Source organism: Rhinopithecus bieti, unplaced genomic scaffold (genome assembly GCF_001698545.2).
Source record: "Rhinopithecus bieti isolate Rb0 unplaced genomic scaffold, ASM169854v2 scaffold_10347, whole genome shotgun sequence".
NCBI classification, from domain to species: Eukaryota; Metazoa; Chordata; class Mammalia; order Primates; family Cercopithecidae; genus Rhinopithecus; species Rhinopithecus bieti.
In genome coordinates this window covers 3,178,052-3,185,334 of record NW_016806836.1, presented here as the reverse complement: position 1 = coordinate 3,185,334, position 7,283 = coordinate 3,178,052, and the positions used below count along the sequence as shown (strand labels likewise).

Sequence of the window (7,283 nt, the reverse complement as noted above, 5' to 3'; positions counted from 1 at the left end):
CGTGATCCGCCCGTCTCGGCCTCCCAAAGTGCTGGGATTACAGGCTTGAGCCACCGCGCCCGGCCAGCATTTCAAATCCTATTACTCTTGTTTGCAGAGCTGAAACCCACTGGTCTTTTATTATTAACCTCTGAGCTTGGTTTGACCCCTGGATTTTCTGTGTTCTTGATGGTGAAAGAACTAACTAGGTCACGCAGGGGTTTCACTCCATTCTCTTTTCCAGATGGATCACTCGTTTCAACAGCATCAGAAATTAAAAGGTTGCACAGCCCTTATGGTGATTATGGGTTATGTGGTTCTCAAAGGTTTAGGAATTTATGGGTTCCCTATCCATCCATTCACTACATGCCCGCCCATCCATCCATCCATGTATCCATCCCTCCATCCATTTATCCATCCATCCATCCATCCATCCATCCATTTATCCATCCATCCATTCATCCATCCATCCATCCATCCATCCATCCATCCATCCATCCATCCATCCATCCATCCATCCATCCATCCATCCATCCATCCATCCATCCATCCATTTATCCATCCATCCATCCATCCATCCATCCATTTATCCATCCATCCATCCATCCATCCATCCTCCCACAAACTCACCAAACCTACAATATAGTCAATTCTGCTGTAACATGAAATATACATTTCTAAAAATTACTGTGCAATGCAAAATCCTGCTATAAAAATCACAGAGCTTATGGGAAAATGGGGTCAGTGTCACATCAAAAAAAGAAAAGGCAGGAATGCAGTAAAATGACAGCATGGTTTTATATATGTTAAATGCTTTAGAAATGCATAAATACTACAATAAAAATGGCACATGACCTTGAAAACAACCTGCAGTTTGCTTGTGGAAGGGGGTGTCAGAAGAGGTGCAGCCTGTGAGTGATTTTGAGGCAGTGAGGGAAAAACTGAAGTCAATGGAAAGTTGTACCACCAAGTGTGGACGGGTGTGGCTTATAATAGTAAACTGAGGGTGCCGTGGATGTCTGAGCCACATGCGTTTTGTGTATTCTTATGTGGGTGCAGTTTTCTTCATTCACCCAGTGTTCCTCGTGGATGAAATTGCACCTGAACAAATGCAAAATTTATGTTATGCTCAAATTGTTCCCTAATACTTGAATCATGTTGGAACAAATTCTCGTTTTCAAAACAAGCACTGTAGCAGAATTGCCCTGTGCCAGGATATACCATATCACACAATGCTGACTCCGACTTCTCAAGAATTCAAGATATTTCCAAGCCTGACCACCTCTATGAGACAGTGTGTGGCTCATGGGTGCAAAGCCAAGGATTTTTTTATTTGTCAAAAATTTGTCATGAGTCAAGCACTGATAGTACTATTTATCAGTGTTGATCCATTTAATCCTCTTAACAACTCTATAAAAGCTAGGTACTTGTAATTAATACCCATTTTACAAAAAGGGAAACTGAGGCACAGAATTGTTAAGTAATTGAACCAGAATCACTCTGCTAGGAGTGGAAGACCTAGGACCTAAACCTGGAGAGTCTGGCTCCAGAATTCACCCTCTTAAGCACTACGTTATACTGTCTCTATTTGTCTTGAGGGGACCTCAGCCTTGCCCAGAGCAGAGCACAGGGATTTGCAGGCCAAGCTATGGGGTCAGGCAGGCCTGGAACTGAATCCTGACTCCACCACTCACTAGTCGTGGAGGCACATTCTTCACTTCTCAGAGCCTTGGTTTCCTTCCCAGTAAAACAGGAATAAAGAACAATAGGATAATCCCAGTGCTATTGTAAGTATTAAATGAGATAAACGCCTTAGAACAGAGTCTGGCACAGTCAAGTGCTCAAGAAATACTAGCGCTTATAAAACAAAACAAAACAAAACAAATCCCTGTCTCCTAGCCACAGCTGCATCCAGTTCTGCTTTGTCCTTTGGGCATGGGGATGCTGCTAAATAGTAGAAGTGGGAAAGAAAAGGGGTTCTGACCACCCACCCAGACTCTTGAGCCTTTGGTGATCAGGAAACAGCCTTGACAGGACCATGACCCTGAGCCCGGGGGCAGTGGCCCTGCCATTGGCTCATACTCTGCTTCCCTGGGCTGTGGACACAGTGACCCAGACACTCAGAGACCCGGATGCTGATGACCCAGACATCTCAGGACAACAAAGAGCAGAAGGAAGAAGCAGGTGGGCGCTGGGAGCCAGCCTGGAGTGCTTCTGGGTCAACAGAGAGGATGCCAAGGCCCTGGATTCTGTGTGCTGAAGGGGTGGGAAGGAGTGGAATGTATGCATGCTTCTGCTCACACACACCCACCCATTGTTCATCAGAATGTGCAGAGCACCGACTGGGCCAGCTAGACAGGCACTGAACTCAGCGTCTAGTGGGACAGACAGACACACATGTGACAATTAAGATAGAGAGTGTAGGGCACTGTGGTGGGGGAGGGACAGGGGACTGTGAGGGCTGCTGATACAGGCAGAAGAAAGGTAGGCCCTACCCGTTCCATTCCACTTCTGCCCACGCCCAGGACAGACATTGCTAATCAACCTCAGCTCTCCTGCCAAGCCTGGACTTGGCTCCAGAATCCTTCTCAACACAGCACTCCAGGGAACCACTATCAATTGCTGGTGTTGGCACATGAGATACAGCCTTTGTGCCAGTTCTCAGCTGAGGTCTGGAGAAGGAATGAGTCAGAGGGTGAAGAGGGAGCAGGGGTAGAGAAGGAAGTGCCAGGTAGAAGGCGCAATGGATGCAAAGACCTGGAGGTGAGAAAAGTGAAGGGTAAAGGTTCAGGGTGGTAGAGTCCCCACATGGTTGGGGACTGAGAGAGGCTGGGAAGGGTCAGAAGAATAAGTGCTGGGTGACAAACTGTGATGTCCAGACAAAAAAGGAGACCTGCAGGTGTCCAGGCAAGAGCAATGTATGGCCTTGACCAGGAGATGGAGATGGGGAGGAATGGATGGATTCAAGAGATCATTAAGAGTAAAATGGCACAGCATGATTATGGATTGGGAATGGATTATGGATTGGAGAGAGAGAGCTGTCTGCGAGAACCCCAGATTTCTGGTTTGGGCAGCTGGTCAGATGGTAGCCCTATGCACCCACACAGTGTAGCAGGCTCTGCTGGGCCATGTCCTCACCCCTTATTATGTCAGTGCTTGCTGACTTCTAACCACCAGCATCTGCATGTCTTTGCCTAGGCTTCTCTGGCCCCTGAAGAGCTTCTCTAGCCTCTAGAGCCTATTTTACCACAGGAAGAGCCAGAGAGTTAACAGGGAGCAGCCGCTGCTCAGTAACTGGTTAAGAGCTGGAATGTAAATACCTCAGCTCCCTCGCCTCTTGAGGAGATAGCTCCCAGATGCATGTTCCACACGGGTTCCCAGAGTTCCCCATCAGGATTGGCTCTGGTTGCCCCCTGGGAAAGCTGGCTTCTTATGCTTTATTGGGTGCATCACCTCTCTCCCACATGCTCCTCTGCTCTTATTTTCTAGAATCACCTCCCAGGTGAATCACTTGCCCTTGAACCCATGTCTCAGGTCTGGTTCTGGGAAAACCCAAACTAGAACACACAGTCAACAGGGAGTATCTCAGGATTAGGGCAGGTGGGGAGTATGGTATGTCTGGAAGGTTTTGTTCTCATGGCCCCATCTCAGGGGGCTTGAGCTCCAGCTCCTGCCCTTTTCCTAGGTGAGATGGGCCTGGCATGGTGGCATGGTGGCATGGCTGGTTGACTCTCCATCCTTAACCCACAAAGCTCCAATTTTTCATCAGGCAGAAACAGGCTCAAAGAAAGAAAGCCCTTCCCCAGCCCCAGGGGATCAACCATGGCTGGCCCATCATAAGGCCCATAATGTGGAAAGAGAGAGGGGTTCTGGGTCCTTGATGGCATCCTTGAACTACCAAACCATCCTGGAAGCCTCTACTTCCAGAAACCTTGATAAATGCAACCATTAAATGAGAAAAAGAGTTGAGTGTAAAGGTTAAGGGCAGATACCCAATGCTCGGATTTGAATCCTGGCTCAGCCACCGACTGGCTGTGTGACCTTGAGCAACTTATTTACCCTCTCTGAGTTTCCATTTCCTCATCTGTAAAATGGGAATATTAACAGTCCCATTGTCAGGTTGTTGTGAGAATTAAATGAGTCAATATAAGTAAAAGCACAGCACAGTATCCACACTTAGCAAGTGTTCTCTGCAAGAGTTAGCTATGGCCATTATTACCATTAAGCCAGGGCTTCTCTACCTTAATGTGCATACAAACCACCTGGGGGTCTCATTAAAATACAGATTCGGATTCAGTGGGTCTGGGGTAGAGCCTGAGATTCTGCATATTTAACAAGCTCCCATGCCAGTGTTGCTGGGCTGTGGACCACACTTTGAATAGCAAGGGCTGAAGCCACTGTCCATTGGTGTTACATAACCCGAGACTCAAGGCATCCTCACTGGCAGAGCGGCCCAACCCACAGGCACCCCTTCCCCATCCCTGACACCTGGGAACACAGCATTTCCCAAGTTTTCTATACCTGTCCTTTGCAGCTCTCCTCACACTGCTAGTTGCTTAGTCAGTGCCCAAGAGTGGAAGCTCATGGAGGACAGGGTGTCCGAGGTGCCCGACCCAACTGCCTGGCACATTCTAAGTGCTCAATCACATCTGCTGAAATGAAAATCCATGTGGGAGCACTCCTGTGCCCACCTGCAGGAATACATATGCCTGGCGAGCCAGCGCAGTCAGACAGACCCAGTGGTGCCAGGGGCTGCAGCCTTGCAGGGGCTGCTCAAGTGAGGCTGGCTCCCTGTAAGCCTCAGCTGGGCTGGCAGAAGCCCAAGGGGTGGGGAGAGGGGAGAACAATCCCTTCCTGTTTCAGAGCCTGGCATTTGGGCCCAACCAGTGCCCCAAATGCCTGCAGAACAAGGAGGCTGACTACAGCTCAATGTCCTCACCCATTCCTTCTGTGTCCCTACCTTGCCCAGGTGTTGGGCAGGTCGCAGCGCTGGGCCTGGCTGGGATCCACCAACACTCAGCCCCTCTCAGGAGGCCGAGACTGTCCCCTGCTGCTGGACCCGTCACCCTCCAACCCACCTGATACCTCCACAGTTGGGCTCAGAACACCCACCTCAACCCTTTTAGTTACCGTAATCATCACAGTCAACACTTAACTCAGTGCTTACTCTGTGCTAAGCACTTTATAGACACAATTGTATTTGGGGTGGCTCACTATATCTGTTACAACGCAACTGACCAAAATAGCAATATAGCCAACAAACAGTGGCTTAATTAACAACCAACAATAATAGTTAACAATTACAGTGCCGGTCACTGTGCTAAGTTCTTTTACATGTATTAACATATTGAACCCTCACAACTCTGTAAGTATCTGCACTGTTACTGTCCCCTTTCTATAGATGAAGAAACTAGGCTCAGAGAGGTGAAGTAACTTCCCCCAAAGCCACACAGCTACTAAGAAGCTGAAATGAACCACACACCAGGGCAGTCTCATTCTTGAGTCCTAGCTTTGAACCTGTCTGTCATGTAATTAGACTCGCTGGTCCCTTAAAGCCCATTACAGCAAACGGTAACAAGAGCCATGTTCCAAACACCTGTCACCTGCAGGCATCACCTCGTTTCTTCCTCACAACACACTCTTAATGCTCCCCTTGGTCATGTGGCCTTTCTGAGCCTTCACCTCCTCTTCTATAAAATGGAAATGCAGGTTTGACTTCTCTGCTGCTGCTCACTGCAGCACGCTGCCCTTCCCATAATCTAGGTATCCAGACCTGCCTGTGAGGCTGACAGATGTTTACTGGCCTCCTCAAACATTAGGGAGGCCCACTGATGTGCCCAAGCCCACCCAGGGGCATGAGTGGCAGAGCCAGGATGAGAACCTGAGCTTCCTGACTCCCTGCGACTCACACCTGTCAGCAGGGCCCCACTGCTCCCCAGATGCTGAGAATATCTTCCTCCAAGTTCTGCTGCCTTGCCATGTTTCTCAGGTTAAAGAAAACACTGGCTCCCTTCCTCCTCCTCCTCCTCTCCCTTCCGCTGTCCTCCTCCTGTTCTCACCCACGGGAAAGTCTCGCTAGGAGGTGGGTGGAACAGCAGCATCTGCTAAGGCAAGGCCATTCACGAGGCTGGAGATGCCCAGTTTAGGAGGGGTTGGGGGTGGGTGGGGAAGGCTTTTAGCCAGCAGGAGCCCCCAGCTGAGGGGCAGGGCCAGAATGAAGGGAAGCAAAAGGTGGAGACCCACCTCTCAGTGGCCGTGTGTCTGTCCTTGCACAAGTCACTTAGCTGGTACTGTTCAAAATAATTTTCTATGTATGATGATGGAAATGTTCTATTTTCTACACCACCCAATATGGTTGTCACTAGCCACACGTTGCTAGCAAGCACTTGAAATATGGCTAGTGCAATAGAAGAACAGAAAGTTTCATCTTATTTAATTAGCCACATGCGTCTAGTGGCTACTTTTCTGGACAGTTGTGGCATTTAATTTTTCTAAGCCTCAGTCTTCCCATGTGCACAAGAATCATGATATCCCACCCCACTTCCCTGACTTTAGAGGATAGCTAGGACCATGAAGCGATGCAGTGCTGGGAAATAACCCCTGGCTGGGAGTCAAGACTCCTGGGGTCCAGGCCTGGTAACATGCTTCGTGATGCAGAGTGAGCTCCTTAACCTCTCTGAGTGCCCTGGCCATCTATATGATAAGGAAGTCACTTTGGATCAAAGTTTCTTTGACCTAGGGATCCACGGATGGTTTTAGGGAACTCTGATAACCCCTGTAGTTATGAGAAAAGCATGTTTGCAGGACTGTGTGTGGGAGAATGAGTGTGTACATGCACTGGGGGCTGTGTGTATTGGGGGAAACAGGGCCCAGTGCTTTCCTGAAATTCTTAAAGGGTTCTGTGAAAATGAGAAACCCTGAGTCCAGGTGAGTTCCTCTGGGATAAAAGCTTTTTAACAGTGGCGTTCTCAGGCCACATTCCCAGAGACTAATTCAGCAGCTCGGACGTGGGGCCCTGTGAGCTGCATTGGTAACGTGTTCCCGTGATTCTGACGTGAAGCCCATGGAGGGAAACGCTGGCAAGGAGCTAGCCGCACTACTGTCTAGTGAGCTGATGCTCAAGAAATGCTTTTATAAAGCAGTAGTGTATATTTTTCAAAACCAACAGGATTTAGGAAACTAAAAAAGTAAAGAGGAAATAATGATGATAATAAAACCCCTCTCTACCCCCTCCTTTATTTCTTAAGCAGCACGAATATAAAGCACTTAGTGCCAAACACTGCCTTATGCTGTGTATAAATATT

The 7,283-nt window shown here is 48.6% G+C and overlaps 1 protein-coding gene across 2 annotated transcripts in view; it reads right to left on the bottom strand.

The window, feature by feature from the left end:
* The window catches only part of RIMS4 (regulating synaptic membrane exocytosis 4), a 59,607-nt gene that overhangs the window by 12,214 nt on the left and 40,110 nt on the right, over positions 1–7,283 (bottom strand). The window lies entirely within an intron of this gene.